Source organism: Silene latifolia, chromosome Y (assembly GCF_048544455.1).
Source record: "Silene latifolia isolate original U9 population chromosome Y, ASM4854445v1, whole genome shotgun sequence".
Taxonomy (NCBI): domain Eukaryota; kingdom Viridiplantae; phylum Streptophyta; class Magnoliopsida; order Caryophyllales; family Caryophyllaceae; genus Silene; species Silene latifolia.
Window position 1 is genome coordinate 267709409 of NC_133538.1, and position 23738 is coordinate 267733146.

Genomic DNA, 23738 nt, shown 5'->3' on the forward strand with positions numbered 1-23738 from the left:
CCTTCTAAGAGATTGATGGCTTCATCAATATGGGTCGTTGTTGGGGCCTTGCCCTTAGACGATGAGGCCCCTTGGTACCCTTTCGGCCTTTCAGCCTCTGCCCTTATGACATCATCTTCTACCTTTATCCCGATTCTTATCAATTCTTTGAAAGAGCCAAAATTCTGGTATTTCAGAGCATTGCGATAAATAGGTCGTAGATTCTTTACGAACTTATCTACCATTTCAACTTCGTCAGGCTTCTTAGCTAGTTTCACGCTTTCAGCGCGCCATCTTGCGAGGAATTCAGTAAAGCCCTCTTTTTCCTTTTGTGTCATTACTTCCAAAGTCCTTATGTTGGTTTGAATCTCAACATTGTCAGCATAGTGCTTACAGAACTCCACCGTAATATCTTCGAAAGTGGGGAAGTTCTTAAGGTCAAGGTTATAGAACCACGCCTTCGGGTGTTCATCCAGAGATTGGGCGAAAATTTCAGAGAGCATGTCAGCAGGCACTCCCTTCAGTGCTAAGTACCCCTTATAGGCCTTAACATGGTGGACTGGATCTTCGGTGCCCTTGAACTTTGGGATGTCAGTGAGTACCATGTTCGTGGGAAACTTATCCTGAACTGGGGCATAGGCCCTAGCATTCTCATGGTGGATGTTCTTCCCCTGGGAGAGTTTCAGACGGTCTTCGATGAACTTGAACCGTTTCTCCAGATCAGTCAGAGGTGGGGTAGATAGAGGGGAATCTTCACCCAGCTTAGATTCGATTGCATCCATGCGGGTCATCATGAGGTTCACGGCCTCAGTGAGCTTGTTAACAGCATCTTCCATTGCTTGACGTCGGGTTTTTGGCGGCCTTTCTACAAGAAAACCCTGAACCGAGTCAATATTTAAAGTAAGAGCCCCTGCACACTTAAGGACACGACACCAACTTGACTCAAGTCAAGACTTGACTTAAGACTGACTAACCAAAGGTTCGACTCACGGTTGGATTTAGACCTTGATTCATTTTAGACTCGACAAAACGACATGACTCAAGCTGTCATAGCTCGATTCTAAACTGGACTCGGTGTGACTAAACCAGTGATCGGACTAACATAGCCCATAGGTTCGGGTGAAACGCCCTAAATGGCCTAGCTTGGGCGTCTCTGTGGACTATCCTAGACCAAATGGTCGACCAACATGACTCAAGGCCCAAGAGGTGAGCTTGGGTGACCCAACAAGGTCGTGTTCTAGACTCTTAGAATGAAACACACCCGGCCTAACACGGCCATGACCCGGATACGACTTGACGCATTTCATGCTTGGTTGAGGTTCGAGAGGCATTTTAGATTGATTTTGAAAAACGAAGGATTGATTTGAAAATGAGATTTGAAATGGGCAGCATGCCGGCTATAAAGGCTTGTTTTGGCCGAAATTTCTAGTCCTATTTGGGCAGCATTCCGCGTTTTTAAAACCATGCTAATTTTGAAAGTAAGTTGTTCAAAAGTTCGGTTTTGAAATGGATATGGAAAATTTTGAAAAGACTCGGGAAAACAACTTGCACATTGTCATTCTCATGTTATAAGGATGTATGCTCCTAGACATCTCTAAGTCTCGGCAAGTCTTCTACAAGAAGGTCTATGCCCTCCATCCTTTTGCGGTCTTATAGAGCAAGGGCCTTAAGGTAAAGTACCTAGAAGAGCGTCCCCACCATCAAGAACCACGCGAGGTGAAGTGGAAGCGAGCAATGTGCAGCTTCCTAGCATAGTGGGACGTCGCCCCCCACGCATCACAAAGAAACGCTGGGACGGCCCGGGAAAATCCTTACGGGTTTATGCATGAATCGTAGCACTATGAGTAATGTTTTACTTTCCAACACTTTCTTTTCAAGTTTCACCTCGGAGGAAAAGACCTTAGAAACAAAGTGTAACTAGTCCTCTTTTCCCCAGCGGAGTCGCCAAACTGTGGACAAGGCCCTCGGGAACTGCGTCCGCGGGATCCAAACTAGGCATAATCGACTCGAGGTTCTTTCGAATCGAATTAAGACATATTAGAGTCGCCACCAAGTTTTTTGGGAACTTGGAACCGTTCAAGTCAACTTTACACCTTTCATCGAAAAGCATAAAGCCAATCGACTACGAGTGATTAAAGATAAAGACTTGTACCCTATATCACTCGATTTGAATGACTCTCGTAATCCAATGGTATTTAGACGGATCCACAAACCATAGATCTTGAGTAAGGGGTGAGGGTACGTGTTAGGAAGCCCACAAGGACACCTAACCCCGCCCGTCGATAACGGCCTCTACTAAGTCAAGTGTCGGAGTTCAAACAAGGTCATAGCTACTACGATATATGATATGCAAACATTGTTTTAAACCCTAACATGTGACAACAATTTCTATGTCGTTTTAGATGCAACTAAACTAACTTTGTCAAAGTTGTAATTTAGCATGTGGGTTGGTTAATCTAACAACATACAAAACAAAGCAAACAAGGCTTAAGGGGGAATGGGGGAGCCGTAGGATCTACCTATTACAAACCAGGCATTTCATGCCGACACAACAATAAATTAAAGATACAACTCGATCTAAATACAATTGCTACATACTATACCATACGCGACACATGGCCAATTCGGCCTAGGAAAACGTGCACAAAGGGGTGGCCCACGGCTCACATGACTCACGGCCTTGGGTCACTCCTCGTGATGTGTGCTTTCACTTAATCTTATCGAATTAGACACTGGGTCACACACCAAAGCATGCATTAGCATAAATCGGGCCATGTTGCTTTAAACAACATGCGATTTACTACGCTCTCACTTGCATTGGGGCACAACCGTCTAACTAAACAAGACTAAGGTTTTTAGAAATCGTTTGACTCGATAAAGGAGAACTAACTACAAACAAGTTACGAAACGCGACTCGATAAACACAAATTGATTACAAGATACAAACAATGAGACTAAGATAAAATAGGAACGAGAAAAGGGATACAAAAGACACGGCCAAACATGACCTCATACACGGCTATCCTAGTTCCTAGGTTAGATTCATTAGGCTAGATGGATTTGCAAAGCGATGCGGAAAATACATTAGAAATCGATGACAAAAAGAGGTCAGAAGGCTCTGCCTAAAACCGGGTCTTCTACACGGCCTAAGGGGTCAAATTAGGTCCAGTTCGCTAATTAAATTAACTCGTCGAGTGTTAATAAGAAGGTTCTAGTCACGCACTCTTATACTAGCGAGAAATTAGGTGAAAGAGAGAGATGCGTTCATTAAGTTACAGAATTGTCGATTAATTTTAAAAGCTATGTCGAAGCACCCTAACATGTCTAATTAGGTTATTTAAATGATCGAATGTCGTCTAAATAAGTCATATGTTAACAATCAGAGGTCATACTAACATGTAAATAGTCCTAGGGTGTGTCGAATTGGCCGAAACAAACAGGGGGTCAAAACGAGGAGCGAAGTTAGAAGTTCGTTTTATTTATGTCCTACCTTGAACACGAGGATATGTAAATGAGACGGGGGTGTACAACCGACTGATGTAGCGGTTTCTTTCCCATCTCAAGTCAACGCGGGTGTTCATGGTGGTACTTTAACTCATACTCGGACTAAACTAGTTTCGTAGTTAATTAGAACAATCGATAAATAAAAAACGATAAACAAATAAAAACAAACTATAAAAAACCAACATAAAAAACCGAAATAAAAGGGAGAAAGAGGAGGATTTGATGCACCCTAAACCTACATGTATCGTTGACACCGTCTTGGGTCGTAATCGATGGTAGATTTTATCTCGAGAGGCCGTCGTCGACGAAGAAACAAAGCAAACAACACGTTTTTGGCAAATCTGGACAGCAACTTTCAAACAGCGATTTCTCTCTCGTTTCACGGTGAAAATTCGATTTAAAAGATGTTTTGAAAACTAGAAAGAGTGGAGAACAGATATCTTAAAGCAACCCCTGCTCGTTTTGAGTTATTGGGCACGAAAAACGAGCACAAACAGAACTGGACAGACAGAAAAAGTCACAAAAAAACAGAGTGTATAACACTCTGTTTTTCGAGGGAATTCGTGTACTCTCAAGGGCAATTTGGCTCATAAATCTTTATCTAATGTGTAGATGGATGTTGTATGGTTAATTAGGAACAAGAAACTCGAATTTTAATGGATGTTTGAAGGAGGAACGAATTGTATTTCGAAGAGGACACACAAACTGTTCCAGTTTGGATGTCGGTTTTGTGGAGGGTTTTTGAGAGGCAATTAGGGTTTGTTTCTGGGGTTTAAAGCTTGTAAGTGAAGGTAGTATGTATGGAGAACTTATAGGAATGAATGTATGGTGAAGGGATCGTATTTATAAGGAGTTAAAGTAGGTTAAAAGGGAGGAGAGGCAGACGGGCTCGGCTGAGCATAGCTGCTGTCCAGCAGCTTTTGGGGGGTTTTCTAGGGTTCGTATGGGGGGTTTTCTTGGTGATTAAGGTAAGGTAATATGGGTAGGATACTAGGGTATGGGTTAGGGTTAATGGGCACGGGTTTTGGTGGTATTTGGAGCGGGTTTTGGACTCGGGTTTGAGCTGCAAAACAGGGGGGCTGCTCGTGTTTTTGTGCGGGCTGTTGGGGGTGATTTGGGGCATGATTTAGGCCGTGGTTATGGGGTTCGAACTGGGGTTGGATGGGTAGAGGCTTAGGTTGGTTAGTGTACTCGATATTCGTGCCAACTCGTAAAGAAAACGGGCTCAAAAACCGAGCTAAAATCGAGCTCAAAAACACATGTTCAAAACGAGTTCTTTTCGATTTTCAAATCGATTTTTCAAATCAATTAACACATTAAAATAAATGATTTTTCATACCAAATATACTCATAAAATGATTTTTCAAATCAAATATTTATTTTATTTTCAATAAAATAAACTTGGGAAAATAAATTCAAAATAAAATAAAATAAATTGAATTCACCTAAAAAAAGCCATAATTTAAATATCATTTAAATTAATAAAATGAACTCACTTAAAAAAACATTAATTTAAATATCATTTAAATTAATAGAATACTTCATCGACGACGTCCATTCTACATCGTAAAACGAGCTCCAAATAATGACAATGACAACTAAAGAATACATGTGTCCTATCATCATCGGGTGTTTGTCGGGTTCTCTATAAATTCCAATATCGACGGATACGGGTATCTACACTAGAGGTTTAGACAAGTGGGCTTGTGACTCCAAAATTTCATATTATTTTCAAGCTTTTGAAAATTCAAATGTTTAAGGTTTAAAGTTTGCAAAGTTTTGACACTTAAAAACATTTGGTCGAAAATTCCTCCTCCGTATGATAGTACCAGAAACCACAAGAGACGTGCACGTTGCATGGTTTTGCCATTACTTGACTTAAATGAGAATGTTACACTTACTCTTACATATATCGACTAAGGCTTGGAAAATATCATTGTCTTGACTTCCTTGATTGGCTTGATCATCTTGAATCATTGTTGAAAGTCCATTTGATTGCTTCATTCACTAATTATTTCAACTAAGAGCAAACAATCAAATAACAAAGGGACTTGGCATCATCAATCCAATGTGTTCTAACAATTTCAGTTTGCATTGTTTATTTAATTTCTCTTATATATAAAGAAAATTCCAAAAAAAATTGAAAAATTTCATCAAAATTCAAAATTTGCATGTTTATTTTAGCATTTAGTCGAGTTGGAACGGTAGTATTTCAATGATGACATTGCAATTTCACCTGTTTATGCCTAAGCCTTGCTAATTGTCATGTTATTAGTAAAATCGTATAAGTGCATATCTACGAGTTTTCGTTAATTATTTGCTGAACTTGAGACTTGACTTAGAATTTTGGCAAGCTACATCATATTTTCTAAGGTTTAGAGCTTATAACTGGTGACATCTATGACCAGTTTATCTAGGATGCGAGTAGTACTCCTTATGAGACATGTTACATAAATGTGCATAAATATGAACTTGATCTGCTTAATACCTGTATGCATTCAGTTTGTGGTTTGTTGACACATGTGGTAGAGGTTTCCCTTTATTCGTTTTGCCCAATAAGCTTCACACTGCCAAAACATCCTTTTTGTCCCATTACTACATCCTACATTTAGCCTGCCCTTGTCAGGCTAGTAGTCTATGTTCTTGGGATTGTTACTCGGTTTTTGGTAGCATTTGCTCTTATTGAGATTTTGTTGGATAAAAAGAATGAAGGAGGATAGAAGTTCAAAGAAAAGGAAAAAGAAAGAAAGAAAAAATGATTCGAAAAAGAGAAAAAAGAGTTTTGTACTGTTAACCCAGTCGATCGACCACTACATCAAGTCGATCGACTGGGTTCCGAAGGAATCAATTCGCATAATTCAAAATCCTTATCTTATGGCGATTTTTGCTCCCATGTTGCATTAGTATCTTATGGGGAGTTGGTTGATTACTGTTATGATGGAGATTGTGAGTTTTGTGCTTGCTATAGCACCGTATCGATTGAATTTTGAGCAAGAAGAAGGATGTTGTCATATGGTTCCGTTTTGGTACTAGCTTGATCACATGTACCTCCACTTTCCCGTAAATGTTTTGCCTCTTCTTACCCATACCTCACATTATCCATATTTACCTCGGCATGTGTCATGGTCATTTGTTGGTTGGAATGCATATGTGCGGTCATAGAGATTACTTTCATATTAGATTGCAGGCATGTTCTTATAAGTCGTAGTTAGGTGAGAGTCTCTACAAAATAAATTCTTTCTATCCTCTTATATATTCACCTGTGCTTATGAGTGATTTGAGCGACCCGTGAGAGTCCAATTTGATAAGTCTCTACAGTTAACGGTTCAGCAATTCTTAACGACTTTATAACTCGTTTGCATGATACACATTGCTAATTGATTGTTGGTTATTGCATTAAATTGGTTTAGGCTTGACAGTTTGCATTTCGTTCTGAGATTGAACTCGTTCCATTAGGTAATTAGATCGAGTCTAGTTCTTGCTTGGGGACAAGCAAGGGTTTGGTTTGGGGAAGTTTGATGCGTGTCTTTTATATGATGTTTTACATCCTGTTTTACACGCATTTCAGAGCTCATTTTAGTAGTTTATGCTACTATTCTCCCTATTTCCGTCTACTTTCGTGTTTTTGTACATTATTGCAGAAATGTGAAGAATTCAACGGAAATTGAGCTAAATCCGTCCTCGAGTATCCTGCATTGCATTTGACGTGAAGAATTCACTTAAGGAACGAGCTTGGTGCGCGTTTCAAGGCCCAAAAGACAAATCCACGAGATTATAGAACCCAACTATCAGCTACTTCGGTCGATCGACCACTGCCTTCAGTCGATCGACCAACCTGCGGGTTCCAAAGATAGCATCTTGTTCACTCAGGGATCGATCGACCACCATGCTTGGTCGATCGACCAAGACGCTAATCAGAAGTGAATAAGAAGATCGAGGAAAAGTAAGCCCATTGTGTTTAGGTTTTGATAATAAGTATTACGTATATTTTCTATATAACGTAACCTAGAACATTCAGAAAAGGAGGAAGTTCTTATTCAGTTTTCAATTCCGTTTAGTTTGAGTTTATTAATTAGGGTTCGAGGATTACTTCGGTATTGAATACAATTCACTGTTGCATTCGGCTTTGTTCTTTTCCTTCGCAATTCACACGGTATTCTCTGGTTTTATTCAGTTATTTTGCATTCATTCGTAGTTGTAGAATTGCTAGATCAGTTTCCCCAAAGCCGAATTGCCGTCTTATGTTAATTGTTTATTTTACCGCATTAATAATGAATTCTGTAGTTTATTTAGCCAATTTTATTGTTGCCTTTAATTTCAGTATGAGTAGCTAAATTGCTTGTGCTAGGATGTAGGGGAACTGTAGGATTAGGCGGCGTAGAATTAACATGGACTGAAATCGCGTGTCGATCGATCGACCGCCATACCCGGTCGATCGATCGCCACGTGAGGTTTTACCTTCGTTTTAATTGTTTTAATTCTTTATTCGACGAATCGAGTGCACACGACTAGTTGAATGTTTAGGATGTGACTGACCCATTAGATCGAGAGATAGGGACAGTTGTTAGATCACCAATTAAAATGACTAAACTATGCTGAGATCGAAAGATAGGTAAAGTTTAGATTATTAGTCACTTTTCAGGACGAGAGTCAGTATTAGTTATATTAGGGACTTATAGCGAGATCGAAAGATGCTATCTGTAAAGAGTGGACCGAGAGGACCTCTTGTTTTCCCGCCTCATGTGTTTGATTTAGACCGACTTAGTTTGCTACCGCCGAAACTATAGTGAACCGACCATCCTAGTACCCTTCTTTATATTTGATTTAATATATTTCTTTAGTTTAATTTTTATTGTTATTAGCTATAGACCAAATCAAACCAACCCCCACTCTTGTTACCTTAGACTAAATTTAGACAACTTTTAATTACATTCGCCTCCTTGTGGTTCGACCCTGTTACCACTAGCCTAGGTTAGTTTTAATAGGAATTATAAATATTATTTTTGGTGCTCACAACGACGGGTATCAATTAGCATGAAGACTTTTTATTTTAGTCCTTTTGCGTAATGGGAGTCACTTTAAATAATTTGGATCGGGTTGTAGTAACCATGTCTTGAAATTTGATATATTTAATCACTGACATACAAACTCCATTGTATAAAGGAATTCCATAACTGGTTCTTGTCCAAGGTTATTAAGAAACCGTGGTCCATCTATAAGTCTTTATATGTGAGTGCAGTATTGATGTGATGAGTCTACTGAAATGGTTACAAATTTAATGGGTGTAAGCATTGATGATTGGGAATTGAGTAAATTTATTGATTTGTAGAGATCAATTATACACATTAGCAATATTGCCCCAGTGACATAAAGGCTCCCGCTTATGGTGGGTAAGTAGGTAGGTTGTACGCCATCTAACTGTGTGTTGAAAACACCCCAACGAGGCGGTGCCATGATTGTGACCAATTTAATCCAAATTCTGTTGGCACATAAGTACCTTCATTGTAACTAATGTTAGAGAGCGCTATGATAGTAACTGTCACTCGACTGAGTACTAAATACTAACATATGGATAGCTCAAAAGCTCTTCTTAGTTCTTAAATGTGTATAAAGGATTTGTTACCAAGTCCGTCTGGGCATCTTGAATCAGAAAATATCCCATCTGGTCTTGGTAATGCCTGTTTGACCATATGAAACCGAAACTAAATACCATAGTTTATATACTGTTGTCTAACAAGTCTATTCCATTGTTACTTTCAACACACCAGAAATCACCCCTTATTGACAGACATTCACCAATGCACTACTTATATCTGAAGATCTTCAGTTCATATTTTGTCCTCTTGTTTAATACTTATAATGAGTAAATGGAGACTATATATTGCCCTATGTCTCTATGAGGCCCGATAGATGGGGAAGAGGTCTTTGTTGTGAGGTAGTTATGTTTATTGCGTTGTAGATCCCATTATGTATATTGTATCCATTCTCTCTTATGCATACAGGATAGGAAGAACAGTTGATCCACTCTTGGAGTCAAATCAGTGGCTTTTTGGTCTTCATTTAATTTTTCCTCCTTAATGTTGTTATGCATGATCTAAATTACTGCAGGTAATATTGATTTCTGGTCTTTCACCGTAGAAGACAGACCTGTGCCGCGGTAGGTGTATGCCCTTTGTTTGCACTCTCCTCCTCATAGCTTGCATTGTGTTGTAATTGGCGCTACCGTTTTAGAAAGAATTTTAAATTAGGTTTGTACCTGTAGTATCTGGAGCTGCGGAGCTGATTCAATAACTAGGGACCTAATTCAACAGCTCTCTCCTTGCCATTTACAATGGTATTTCCTTAAACACCCATACTGCTCTATTAAACTGCTAGAAACTATATGTGTGCGCATTCGTAATCAGCCGTAAAACTAATGCATTTTAACCTTGCTTAATACTGGTTCTTTGTGGTGTGTTTTCTTACTTGGAAGTTTTAATGTTATCCCGTTTATTGTTCTTCAAGGTCCCGTTTTACAATGTCAATGTTTCTACCCCTGCTAAGTGTGCCTATTTCAATTTTTTATAAATCAAGATTGCTTGTTAGTAGGCGCAATCTTGTTTGTATTGGCAATTTACAATGGTATTTCCTTAAACACCCATATACTGCTCTATTAAACTGCTAGAAACTATATGTGTGCGCATTAGTAATCAGCCGTAAAACCGTGTTGCTGAGTTTAAGCCTGATTCGGCTGATATCCTACATGAGAGGGATGGTTTCAAATTTAACTTTCTATATTCTTCAACTTTCCTCTTCATTTCCATTTGTAATTCTATCAACAGCAAGAAGACACTTATAATCTAGCAGCCTAATTAGTGAAGAGAAAGATGGTTTCAAATTTAAAGCTCATGATAATATGACTCTATCATTATGTTAGAAACTATTTTAAGTAGGAATTCATGATATAGGGGTGATGCCTAATTTTTAGTCTATGTTCAGTTTTTGATAAAAACTACTAAATCCTGTTTTCTTGCAATATCAGGATTGGAAGTTTGGTATGCATAGAACCATGGGAAATTACTTTCCAGTGAGCAGCAAGACACATAGGTGGGTATGTTTAGTATGCAACTGCATGCAAAAAATAGTGCATTCAGTTTTATCATGATGTTGCATAAATGAGATGCATTATCATTTATCACAGATCATAATAAGTCAATTAGTAGATTATACAACCAGTTGTATGCAGTTGTACGGTGTAGAATTCGAGCTGTGTATTAAAGTTTTCGAGTTTTGTTTAAAAGAATCTGAGTTATGCTGTAAAGTTTTTGAACTCACACACTTAAACATAAAAAAAATACTCTTATAAAACTCAGAAAAATTACACATAAGCTCGGATTAATGTATATGGTTGTACAATGCTTATTATACAACTGGTTGTATAGTAGTATTTATGATAATAAGTCTCTTTTGACATCATAGCTATGAGAGGTAATTTCTTGTCAGGCCTATCTCTCGCTTGTGGTAAGGCACTTTTTGAACTCATGCCATCTTCTTCTTCCTACTTTTTTTTCTCTTTTATTGCTTGCTCTTGACTCGCCCTACATGGGGATCTTTTTTTTCCCGCAGTAGGAGTGGATTAGAGCAGTGTCTATCGCCAAAAAAAATGTGACACCCCGCGATAAAGCGGAAAATATAACTAATAAACTAAAGCGGAAATTTGTGAAATTTTAAAACTTTTAGATTACTAGTTAAAGATTAAAACGCGGGTGCCAAAAACGAAATGAAACAAGTACTACGATAGACAGATTTAGGTTATTACAACCCAAGTCTAGAAAGCGGGGAAAAGATATCCCACGAATAAACAAATAAAGGGTTTCTAAATTAGAAACTAAGGTCCGAGGGTTTAGTTCTCGCTAGCCCACACGTCTTCCCCACGTAAGCATCTTCACCACCTGTCATTCATGTAAACATGAACGCCACAGTCAGTGGGGAGTAACTCAAGGTCCTCCCAGCCACAATATGTCGAAATGCAAGTAAACAACCACTTAATTAAACATATAAATCATGCATCATATGTGAACAATGAAGAATAAAGAGATATAATGAATGATCATGATGAGACAGGCATAATACTTTCTTAATAGAATAGGCGTGATATGTTAAAATAAACATGCAATCAAGGGCATGGAGTAACCAAGTCAACCAACTCATATTGATCGACTCAACAAGTGTAAGACCGACACAAAGTGTAGACGGAGTATCCGACTCAGAGGCTACCTTTAAAGCATGTCCGAGATACCACACACAAGACTACATCCTAGACTCCAACCTCCTGGTAGGAAGACGATCATAATACGGTCCTAGTCTAAACCTGGATCCAGACTCTCGGGATGGACGTCACCCGATTCGACATACGATATACCAATCGTATCCAAGACTCGAAACATGGCACACACTCTTAACCAAAGGTCCGAAGAAAGGCGGAAGGATATCCTAATCCGGAAACATGGCACACACTCGTAACCAAAGGTCCGAAAGAGGAAAGATAATCCAATCCGGAAACATGGCACACACTCGTAACCAAAGGTCCGAAAGAGGAAAGGTAACCCAATCCGGAAACATGGCACACACTCGTAACCAAAGGTCCGAAAGGGGTAAAAAGGAAAGTCAAGTCGTCACACAATGTAAAACGTCACACTTGAGTCACAATAAGAGTAAGAATGATCATGCAAACAGCATATGACACGGGACCATTAATATCACATTCATACTCATGGCTTGCATCTCACCATGAGTACGGATGGGAACATCAATCCCGACGATCATATCGCAACTAGAGGGCTTATAGCTCACCCCTAGTATCCGATAGGACCAAGACTCTCACAACAAAACAATACAAGGCATTATCAAGAATGTGACGCTTCACCAAAATAACCATTCATTAATAAATAACTCATACTTGTCTTATAATAATAAATATTCCATTTCATAATTTAACATGCCGGTTAAATAAAATATAATAAGCTATAATGAATAATTTACGTTATATGAAGTATACGGGATGAAATGTGACCAAGTCCAAGTGACCCATTTATCAGCCCAATAATTAAATCATGTGAAATCCAATGAATGGACTAGGATAAGCCCAATAAATAAATCGTGTGACAAGTCCAACAGAATAAATGAGTAAATGAACGATATTAACTAATTATGTTATATGAAAAGTGAGACGGTTAATTAATCATATTTTAATTAAACCAATTTAGCGCCAAAACGAATTATAACCTTGACTAGCCCAAATTACTAAATTTAGCTAGCCCATTTACTAAAATCAATTGAGCCCAACAAACTAAATCAAATGAGTACCACAAAATAATCATGTGGAGTCCAATTAACTCAATATGTAAATGAATGATATTTAACGAGTTAAGTGATGTAAAGCATGAGACGGGATTTCAATAATCGTAACGAACATCCATAAGACCACCCCATCTTATTAGCTGGGCCAATATCCAAAGCAAAACTCAGCCCAACTAGGCAAGCCATAACTCCCTATGGCCCGATGGCATTGATATAGGACCATTTTGCACCCTTTTTCCCCCTATTTTCATGCATATTCAACTCCATTTGAGGTGGTTTAGCACCCCCTTTCCTCTTGTTTCTTGTCCCGATTCCCTTTACTATGACATTGTGGCCCCCTTGCAGAAACTGAGGCGGGAACGGGCAAAGTGAGGCTAAAAAGACGGGAATGCTAAGCCACGCATAAAAGATGAAGGAAATGATGCTGAGGAGTACTCTCAGCCGGTAGGCCGGCAGCCGGCCAGCCGGCTGGGAGCACCTGTATACAAGAAATGAAGAAGGAAACAAGGAAGGAGTGTTCCCAGCCGGTGGCCCGGCGCCAGCTGGCCATTACTGGGAAGACGCATTGGTCAAGAAACAAAGAAATTGGAAGAAAGTTACAGAATCTCCCAGTAGGTCAAATGACCGCAAATGCCAGCTTCTTGGGAGTTCCTCCAAGGCCAAAAGTCAAGTTCCAAGTCAAGAAGCTGTCCCGGCCGGTCGGGGCGGCGGCCGGTCGCCGACCGCCGTGCACACCTGATGACCTCCAAACTTGTTCAAAACTTCCAGAGATCTCCCAGCCGGCCAAATGACCGTCAGCCGGTTGACCGGCCGGGAGTGCACATACGTGTTTCAAAGCCCATTTCAATTTCTGTCCTAATCCTGGTGGAGCCTATAAATACCCCCTCTTAAAACCTTTTGTACACACAACCCTAGATCCAGAATATTTACCCTTTCAAGCTTAAAACTTGTTAATCTCTTTGTTAATCTTTCCTTAATTAGAGAAATTCTTCAATCAATTAGTGATTGAATTTGGGTTTGTAAGAAGATTGAAGAATTTCCTTCTTTATTATTTCTATCCAAATTCCTCTTTCACTATTTTGTTGGTATTAATTCTCTCCCTATTTTCATTTGTTTACATTTTTATTCCTCTTTTATATTTGTTTGATTGTTTATGTTAAAATTGTTGTTGATTGGTTTTTGTTGTTGTTAATCTCATTATTGTTCATCTTTCCTTTGTTTCTCTTTCATTTGTCCTTCCTTGGGTAGTTGTCCTCAAAGACTTAATCTTTGAGTTGATTTGGTTAAAGATTGTGTCTTTTAGTTTAATCAACCTTGTTATTAGATTAAATCATCTTTCCTTACACCTATTGTTAGATTGTTGCATGTTTAGTAGTGAATTTCATCTTCCCACCATGTTTGTGACCAAAGTTTCCATCTTTATTGTCTATTTTGGTATTAGGACCATGATTAGTGAGTAGTCTCCCTCTAAGGCTCGGTTTGACCCAATATGAGTAATTTCACTAATTGAATTTCATAAAGGCTAATTATTTGGGGAAATTGGTGAGGGTAGGTTAGAGGAATGACTTGGTTTATGGGTTGACTTTTGGTTAGTGTTGACTTACGACCCTTGACCACCAACGAGAGTTGGTTAGGTTGTGATTTGGATACCCGATATTTGACCCTATTGTTGACCTTGGTTGAGACCGAAAGGGAGAACCGGGGTAGGACGCCTCTAATCTAGCGTTTGAAATCGACCCTTGAGAGAGGGAGTGGGATGACCCGGGAATTGACGGGGCTTAATGACCTTAGCAAATATTGGACTACCTTGGGAATAATGTATGTTTTTGGGGTAGTCGGGTATTGAGTTAGGGATTTCGACCTTCGAACCCGAGAGGGGGGTTGGTGGGTAGTACTAGTGTCCTATTTCGAACCCGAGAGGGGGGTCTTAGGCGAATTAGAGTCGTCACCTCCTCACCTAACTACCCTTGTGATTAGCCTAGAGATTTGATTGTGTGGAATTACGAATTGTTTGGGAAGAACCGAGTCTTAGGTTTTTAAATTATTTGATTTCCATCTTTTCATTCTACCTTGCCTTTTCTCCTAATTCTTATTTAGTTTGTTTTACATTGTTGTTAGTAGTTCTAGTATAACCTTCTCCCATTATTGTCGACTTAGCTAAACCATAGAGTTAAAACGATTAGTAATCTTCCTAGCTCCTTGTGGGATCGACCCTTAATAGTGTACAACGATAAAATCGTGCACTTGCGAGGTATAGCTTGATACCATCAAGTTTTTGGCGCCGTTGCCGGGGAGTTCGGCTAGATATTAATTGTTTTCGTTCTTGTTTAGACTAAGTCTTTTGTTTCTAATCCCTCTCTTGAGTGTGTAGGATTTCTTGCATGGTTAGGAGAGCTCGAAGAGGTCAACCAATACGTCCAATTGACCACGAGATCGAAGCAACCGCGAGAAGACTAAATTCGCTCCGTAGAAGAGGACTTATAGAAACACCGATTCCTCAAGAAAATCCAGTAATTGAGAACCTTCAAGGGGAACCACGGGTCTTTTAAACTTTCGAAAATCCTTTTGCAACACCGGAAACGGAAGTAACAATGGTCGCGGTCCCTATGAGAGATAACTTGGCTCCGAAAAAGGTGGTGAATCCGAGTATTGTGAAGCCACCTATTCAAGCCAACAATTTTGATGTGAAAGCCACCTTGCTACAACTTGTCCAAGGGAATCAATTCGGAGGGGGAGCCACCGAAAACCCCAACGAGCATTTCAACGAGTTCTTGGATAGTTGTGACATGTTCAAGGCCAATGGAGTCACGGAAGATGCCGTACGCCTTAGGCTTTTCCCTTACTCTTTGAGGGGAAGTGCCAAGGAATGGCTTAAAAGTTGTGAACCCGACTCTCTTCGGACTTGGGACGATGTCTCTAAGGCTTTTCTCAACAAGTATTTCCCACCCCAACGAACCGCAAGAATCAAGAGTGAGCTCCAAGGGTTCACCCAACAAGAAGATGAGACCCTTTATGAAGCATGGGAGAGGTACAAGGGCCTCCAAAGGCTATGTCCTCACCACGGTATTGGGGATGATGAGCTCATCAACAATTTCTATGAAGGGTTAAACAATGAGATGAAGATGAACCTTGATTCCGGCTCGGGGAAGGGAGCTTTGGATAAGATAGACCACAAGACGGCAAAAGAGCTTATTGAAGAAATGGCTTCTCGTACCTTTCATTGGAACAATGATAGGCACAAGAGGAAGGGGAAGTCAACGGTCGAATCGGCCAACAATGTGGAAGTGAAAGAGATGATAGAAGAGCTTAAGCAACAAGTTGCCTTGATGAGCTCAAGCAAAACATCTAGCAATTCTTCTATGAGGAACCAAGTCTATAGTTGTGAGCTTTGTGGAGACCAAGGACACCCACCCAATGAGTGTCCTTTGGTGGTTGGAGATGGCAATTGTATGGAGCAAGTGAACGGGATATGGGAGTCTAGTCCGGCCAAGCAAGCATTTAACAACAACCAATATCACCCCGGATTGAGAGCCCACCCAAACTTCTCTTATGGCTCTCAAAATGTCCAAAACCCAACCTTCCAACAAAAGTCACAACAACCAAACTTCCAAACTCAAAAACAAAACACAACATTTAATCAAGGTCCACCGGGTTTCCAAGGAAGAACCTTCCAACCTAGACAACAATTTCAATCACTTAACCCACCAACCACCCAACCATTCCAACAAACCACCCAACCTTTCCAACAAAATTTCCAACCATTCCAACAACCCGCCCAACCAAAGTCAAACATGGAACTCATGATGGAACAAATGATGAATCATCAAACACAATTCATCAACCATACCACCCAAAAACAAGAAGAGACAACCACATCCATCAACCAACTTAGAACCCAAATGCAAGCCTCTCAACGAATGACGGACAACCAAATCTCCCAATTGGCTACCCAAATGAGCCAACTACAAGCCTCCCAAGGTAAATTCCCGGGTAAAACCGAGGAAAATCCGAAAACCATGAATGCTATTCATTTGAGGAGTGGTAGAGATTTGGAAGACCGGGAATTTGTCAAGAAAAGGAAGAGTAGTAGACCGGGTAATGTCATTGAACCTCAAATTGTGGTTGAACCTCCTAAGGTAATTGAAGAAAAGGAGGGAAAAGATGAGCTTGTGGAAATTGTTGTGGAAACTCCAAGAGTGATTGATGAACCAACAAGGGTAGTTGAAGAGCCTCAACAACAAGTGGTAAGAACTTATGTACCACCGGTTCCCTTTCCACAAAGGTTGGCAAGAGCCAAACTTGAACAAAAGTATGGGAAGTTCATGGACATGATGAAGGGTATCAACATTACCATGCCTTTCATTGATGCCGTAAAGGAGATTCCAAGCTATGGCAAGTTCTTGAAGGAGCTCATCTCTAACAAAAACTCCTTGAGCCCAACAACCACGGTGAACTTATCCAAGGAGTGTAGTGTAATTCTCATGAATGAGGCTCCTCAAAAGCTTGAAGACCCGGGGAGCTTTTCCATACCTTGCAAGATTGGGACCGTACACATTGAGAGGGCTTTGTGTGATTTGGGGGCAAGCATTAGTCTTATGCCCCTCAAAATTTTCAAGAAGTTGAAAGGTTATGAGCTTTCACCAACAAGGGTTTCTCTCCAACTTGCGGATAGGTCGGTAAGATACCCGATTGGTCTTGTGGAGGATGTCCCGCTCAAGGTGGGGAAACTTGCATTTCCATGTGACTTCTATGTAATGGACATCCCCGAAGACTCAAATATTCCCATCATATTGGGGCGCCCATGCCTTGCTACGGGGGGTGCCATGATTGATGTGAAGAATGGGAAGCTTTCCTTACAAGTGGGTGAAGATAAGGTTGAATTCTCCTTGAACAAGGCTATGAAAGAGCCTTCGGAAGAAAAGTCTTGTTATATGATTGATGTGGTAGAAGAATGGGTTGATATGAAGAAGTTTGATGAAGACAAGGGTTTGCAAAGGTTCCTTGAGGGCAAGGTAAAAGATTGTAAGGAACACCGGGAATATGCTTTAGCTATGGAAGCTACAATTGAAGAAGACCCGGACAAAGAATTTGAAAGCTTGAGAGGAGATGGTAAAAAAGAGGAGAGATCCACGCCTCCTCAAGTGGAGTTGAAACCTCTTCCCTCTACTCTTAAACATGCTTTCCTTGGCCCTAATGATACTTACCCTATTATTGTCAATAGTGCACTCAATGACACCGAACTTCAAAAGTTGCTTGATGTTGTGAGAAAGTACAAGGATGTCATTGGGTACTCAATTGATGATATTAAGGGAATTAGCCCTTCTTTTTGCACCCATCGCATTCACTTGGAGGATGAGAGTGCATCTTCCATTGAGCCTCAACGCCGCCTTAACCCCGCTATGAAAGAAGTGGTTAGGAAGGAGGTGTTGAAGCTCTATGATGCAAGCATAATTTACCCTATCTCCGATAGTGCATGGGTGAGCCCGGTGCATGTTGTGCCAAAGAAGGGCGGGGTCACGGTGGTCACCAATGATAAGAATGAACTTATTCCAACAAGAGTCACAACCGGGTGGAGAATGTGTATAGACTATAGGCGCCTCAACAAGGCAACTAGGAAAGACCATTTCCCCCTCCCTTTCCTTGACCAAATGTTGGAAAGACTTGCCCAACACTCCCATTTTTGTTACCTTGATGGGTTTTCGGGATTTTTCCAAATCCCGATTCACCCTAATGACCAAGAAAAGACCACATTCACGTGCCCATTCGGCATCTTTGCTTATAGGCGCATGCCCTTTGGGCTTTGCAATGCGCCGGCTACATTTCAAAGATGCATGCTAGCTATATTTTCCGAATATGTTGAGAATATCATGGAGGTGTTTATGGACGATTTTTCCGTCGTAGGCACCTCATTTGATGGATGTCTAGCTAATTTGGGTAAGGTCTTGAAAAGATGTCAAGAGAGTGGTCTAGTCTTGAATTGGGAGAAATGTCACTTCATGGTGACATCCGGGGTTGTTTTGGGTCATGTAGTGTCAAGTAAAGGCTTGGAAGTTGATCAAGCCAAGATAGAAGTGATTAAAACTCTACCCCCTCCCACTAATGTTAAAGGAATTAGGAGTTTTCTTGGGCATGCCGGTTTTTACCGGAGATTCATTAAGGATTTTTCTTTGATTGCCCGACCTTTAACATTGTTGCTTGGAAAAGATGTGCCGTTTGAATTTACTAATGAGTGTTTGGATGCTTTCAATAGGTTGAAGGAAGCTCTCATCACCGCTCCAATTATGCAACCTCCCACTTGGGGAGAACCTTTTGAATTGATGTGCGATGCTAGTGATGTAGCGGTGGGAGCGGTGCTTGGACAAAAGAAGAATGGTAAACTCCATGCCATATATTATGCAAGCAAGACCTTGGATGAAGCTCAATCACACTACACCACCACCGAAAAGGAGCTTTTGGCGGTCATATATGCCATGAACAAGTTTCGTTCCTATTTGGTGGGCTCTAAGGTAATTGTGCACACCGACCACACGGCATTGAGGCACTTGCTAATCAAGAAGGAGTCAAAACCACGCTTGATTCGGTGGATACTTTTGCTACAAGAGTTTGATATTGAAATTCGAGACAAGAAGGGTGTGGAAAACGTGGTAGCCGATCATCTTTCTCGGCTACTCCACGTCAAGGGGAAGGATGGATTGCCAATTGACGATTCCTTGCCGGATGATCAACTATTCGCACTTGCTTTGATGGATGTCCCTTGGTACGCGGACTATGTAAATTATTTGGTATCCGGGGTCATCCCGCACGGTTATGACTCCCATAAGAGAAAGAAATTCTTCCATGACCTTAAGCAATATTTTTGGGAAGAACCGTGCCTCTACAAGGCTTGTGCGGATGGCATAATTAGAAGATGCATCCCGAATGAAGAAGTCCAACCCATAATCTCTCATTGCCATGACATGCCAAGTGGAGGGCATGGTAGTTCACGAAAAACCGCCGCAAGGGTGCTCCAATGTGGATTCTTTTGGCCTTCCCTATTCCATGATGTGGCCACCTACGTCAAGAAGTGTGACAAGTGTCAAAGAAGTGGTAACATTTCTAAGAGGCATGAAATGCCAATGAACTACATACTTGAAGTGGAGGTATTCGATGTATGGGGCATTGACTATCAAGGCCCTTTTCCCTCATCAAATGGGAATGAGTATATCCTTGTTGCGGTGGACTACGTGAGCAAATGGGTGGAAGCAATCCCAACAAAGACTTGTGATGCAAAATCGGTGGCCAAACTCATGGAGACAATCATATTCCCACGGTTTGGAGTTCCACGAATTGTGATTAGTGACCGTGGAACTCATTTCCGGGAAAGGACTCTTGATGCTCTACTCAAGAAGCATGGGGTGCAACATAGGCGGAGTCTTGCCTATCACCCACAAGCTAACGGCCAAGCCGAAATCTCTAACCGTGAAATCAAGATGATCCTTGAAAAGACCGTGAGCCGGTCAAGGAAAGATTGGTCTACCAAGCTCAATGATGCATTGTGGGCTTACCGGACCGCTTTCAAAACACCAATAGGAACTTCACCGTTCCGGTTGGTGTACGGGAAGCCTTGTCATTTACCGGTCGAGTTGGAGCACAAGGCGCATTGGGCCATCCGACTCCTTAACTTTGACTTGAAGAGCGCCGGAGAGAAGCGGCTACTTGACCTCAATGAGCTTGAAGAATTTAGACTAGAGGCTTATGAGAGCTCTAAATTGTATAAGGAGAGGACCAAAAGATTTCATGATAAGGCCATCCTCCGGAGAGAGTTCAAGGAGGGAGAGTTGGTTCTCCTTTTTAACTCAAGGTTCAAGTTGTTTGCGGGAAAGCTCAAGTCTAAGTGGTCGGGACCCTTCACCGTGGTCCGAGTCTTTCCACATGGCGCTGTTGAAATATCCGATGGAGATCAATCCTTCAAGGTGAACGGGCAAAGGCTTAAGCACTACATTGCCGGAACCCCTATCGTCAAGAATGTGAGCTCCATTGCTACCTACCTTCAAAATTATTGATTGTTATTCATAACTCCGTCGAGCCTACGACATTAAACAAGGGCGCTACATGGGAGGCAACCCATGCAACTTTGTATATATCATGCATTTAGGTAGAATTTGAGGAATTTTGGATGGATACTACTTGTCAATTTGATTGTTGTCGGTCATGATTGTTGAAGATTTGGGGTTTTTGTTTGATGAACAAGCGTTTGACCATTTATTGGCCTTTATCCGACGTCCCGAGTCGGGTTTGAAAGTCGAAAACACGGAAGTCGAGGCCAATAGATGATGGGAATTGGAATAATGGTATATTGGAGAAAACATGATGAAAGGAGTCCCAGTAGGGTGACCGTGGCCGGTCTTCCGACCGGCTGGGAAGTTCCTGTAAATTTTAAGGAATTTTGACGAAAACACAAGGAAGAGTAGTCCCAGCCGGCAGGCCGGCAGCCGGTCCACCGGCTGGGAGTGCGTATACTAGAGGAAATGTATCAAATTGGATTGAAGGGAGTCAGTACGGGCAGGGGGCACTGCCCACCTACTGGGAATGCATATATGAGGAAAATGGGGAGTGGGTGACCTCCCAGCCGGGTGACCGGCTGGGAGTCTTCTGATTCCATTTTGAAATTTTTGAAAATTACCCGAACTCCCAGCCGGGTGACCGGCGGCCGGTCTCCTAACCGGCTGGGAGTCCTCTGATCGTGTTTTTAACACAAAAGTCACCCAAAAATCCCTCATTATTTTCGACCCTTCCTTCTCTCATCTCTCACTCTTAACCCTACCTCACCTCACCTCAACCCACCACCGACCACCCTACCACCACCCTTCCACCACCAACAACCACATCAACCTCCCTTCCTCCCTTTAACCCACCGCAACAATCACAAACATGGCCCCAAAGAAAAGAGTGAGGAGAGGGGACTTGGCACTTCAACAGGCGGAGGCGGTAGCGGCGGCGGCGACCGACATGAGCTCCGATCCTGACTTCCCGGATATCCAATTCACTTCAATCACAATGAAAGGTAAGTTTGTCTTATTCAAGAAACGCCCTATTGCCCCTACCCGATTTATTGATCGACAATCCATGCGGGAATTAGGATTAGATCAAGTTACTCTTGAATTATTTGATGGGGTGGGAATGAAAATGATGTATGGAATTCATGAGCGGACCTATGCCCGTCTTACATGGGAGTTTTTGAGCTCCCTTCGTCTTGACAAGCATCGCCAAACCCAAAAGGTTGCCTTTTTGCATTTCCGGTTGATGAACAAGGACTAATCCTTGACCCTTGCGACCTTCGCTTCCCATTTCGGGCTTGACACTAGCCCTCCTCACAAGGCACCCGAGACATTTGACCATGGGGCCTTATGGAAGGCTATTACGGGTTTAGATGATGTTAAGGGGGTCAAGAGAGCCGCCAACACCGTCCACAATGCGGCTATCCGGGTTTGGCATAGGTTCATGGGGTGGACCGTTTTCGGCCGTGAGGAAAATCACAATTTCCGAACGGAAGAGTTGGAAATTCTCGGCTCTTATCTTCGTTCCAACCCCACTACTTTCAAAATTGACATTGCCCACCACTTGGCCCTTACATTACAAAGGCTTAGCAATTCTCCGGCCTCTAATACGGCCGTTGTCGTGGGTGGACTCATCACCCATTTGCTAAAGAGGCTCAATCGGAGGGTCAACTTGAGTGGGATGCGGTACATGATTGGTGATACAATGTTGTTCAAGAACTATATCCACCACAACCTCGGTTGGTTGAATACCAACCCGAATGATGGCCTTGACTATTGGCAAATTCGGGTGGATGGAGTTGACCGAAATTCTATCCCTCTTCCCAATGCCGACAAAATGAAAGTGGTGCCTAACTCGGAGTACTATTTGCTTGAGCTTGAAAATCTTGAAGACACCTCTATTCCCCAACAAATCAACCCAAATCTTCGGTATACTCGTGACCGACCCATCATTCCCGCAAGGTCTACCTTGCGGTATGTCACACCATCTACCCCTTTTGTCCCCGGGCCTTTCCAACAAGGAGAGGGGTCCTCCAGTCAACAACAACAACAATCGCCCCCTCTCCACGCCGACCTCATTTCCTTCATGGAGGAGATGAAAATTAACATGGCAAACGCCGCCGGTGAGCGGCTTGGGCTTCAACAACTACTTGACCGGATTTACTATGACCATTCTATTGGTCAATTCCCGGTCTATGATGACTATATGAGGAACCAATACAAGCACCCCTCTAAACTTCACCCCTCCTACTATTTATTCCCGGATGGCGGACATCCGGAAGATGGGACCTTCCGCTACGGAGATATTAACTTGCGGCCCGACTACTTTAGCGCCCCGGTCTTTCCCACCCCGCCTAACACCCAAGGGGAGGGACATGACGCGAGGTGGTTCGGGGGAGTCCCTTCAATCTTCCAAGAGGGCGGGTCTAGTGGTGCCGGAGGGCACTCGGAGATGTTTGTTGGTATGAGCTCGGGCATGGAGAATGTTAGCTCGGATGTCCACTTGAACACGGACGATTTCATCCGTGAGTCCGAGTTCGGGGCTATTCAAGGTGATGGTGATGGTAATGATGATGATGGAGATGATGATGGAGACGGTGATGGTGATTATGATTTTGAGTAGAGCCTAGTAATGAGGGCTCCGCTTCTTCTTCCCTTTTCAATCCAAAACCGTCGGTATGCTCCCCTTATTCAATCCAAATGACAAGTATGATCCCTCCCTTTTATCCAAATTTCTCATTCATGTTTCAATTTTTCGCATGCATTTAGTTGATAATTCATTTAGTTGCATCATATAGGATTGCATTAGATTTCAATTTTGTAATATATTGTCACATTTAGTAATTGCATTCACTTAGCATAACTTGCATTGTCATTTCA

General features: G+C 41.7%; 1 non-coding gene across 1 annotated transcript; it reads right to left on the reverse strand.

The window, feature by feature from the left end:
* Positions 1-15782: 15782 nt before the first annotated feature.
* LOC141634845 (small nucleolar RNA R71) lies at positions 15783-15889 on the reverse strand. The gene has a single exon (XR_012539564.1). It is a non-coding gene; the product is annotated as a small nucleolar RNA R71 (small nucleolar RNA).
* Between the last annotated feature and the right edge of the window lie 7849 nt (positions 15890-23738).